Here is a 1,360-nt window from a genome sequence, read left to right on the forward strand (position 1 = left end):
GAGGTGGCTGTTTGCAACCAGTGACCAGAGATCTGCCTGTCTGAGCTTGTTAAAAGATCTGCAAAAGGGATCATCCGGGATTTGAACCCGGGACCTCTCACACCCAAAGTGAGAATCATACCCCTAGACCAACGAGCCTTACACAAGAATAGAATTGTTTTGCTTTCTGCGGCAATTACAATGAGGATATCAATTGTTCTTGTCCATGGTGCTTGGAAAGATTGAACCTCATGAGAGTGTTTGTGCTATACTTGTGAGCATAGCAGTCTTCCAAACTGTTGACCAGGCTTCAGTTCAAATCTTTTGTATTTCATCTGCTGTGTCTTTCACATTCTGTCTTCTTAAGCCGCGACAGCAAACTGATGATGAGTGTTGACAAATGAATATTGAGCAAAATGAGGTCAATTAATATTTTAAAAGAGAAAATGAAAAAATAAAACTTCAAATTGAATGGATCTCATTTATTTTGAGTCGATTGATGCATCAGTACGTGAATCAAAGTAAACAAACGTAAAAAATACCCATTCAAATCGATCAGTTTTCAACTAGAGAGATTGAAACGCGTCGTATCTGTCTCAAGCCTCCATACCGTTTGACCTACCGTTTGACCTACAACATCGTATGACCACTCCCTGGAAAGGGGAGACCCTCACGAACACGGTGGTGTTCTCAATTTGTCTCTACGTCCCCCACAAGTGTCAGGGGACTCGTCTGAAGTCGGAACCCTCTATGTGCAAACATCTGTTTGTAGAATCCAAAATCTTTGGGCTACAAACTAATGTGACCCCACTTGTCACAATGTTCTCCGTTTTGCCCTACGTTTTCCACAAGTGTCACGGGACTAATCTGAAGGTAACAGGTACTGATTAAAATGATAGATTTTTTAACCAGGGACCTCTCGCACCCTAAGCCATAATAGTACAACTATACCAACGATCCGTTTGGTCAAAGAATTTTCACTTTCCACAAAAATGACGGTCATGATATGAATCGATGTCTCCATGTTGCTTAAGAGCTTCACATAGCATTGGTGGTATAGTGGTGAGCATAGCTGCCTTCCAACCAGTTGACCAGGGTTTGATTCCCAGCCAATGCAGAGCATGAGATATTCACTAGTTTCAGGGGCTGGGTGTCATTTCAAGTCTATTACATTGGATTCAATGTCCTTGTTCGTGGAAGTCAGATTTCCTCTTAGTTTTTGCAGGTTTTCTAAATGAAGTGCGATATTGAGCCAACTAGTGAATATCACAATAGATACGCAGTCCATCGCCTAAACCATTCAGCCACCTCGTCCTGCGCCCAAGAGGTGGCTGTTTGCAACCAGTGGCCAGAGATCTGCCTGTCTGAGCTTGTTAAAAGA

Source organism: Salmo salar, unplaced genomic scaffold (genome assembly GCF_965601325.2).
Source record: "Salmo salar unplaced genomic scaffold, fSalSal1 ptg000588l, whole genome shotgun sequence".
NCBI lineage: Eukaryota > Metazoa > Chordata > Actinopteri > Salmoniformes > Salmonidae > Salmo > Salmo salar.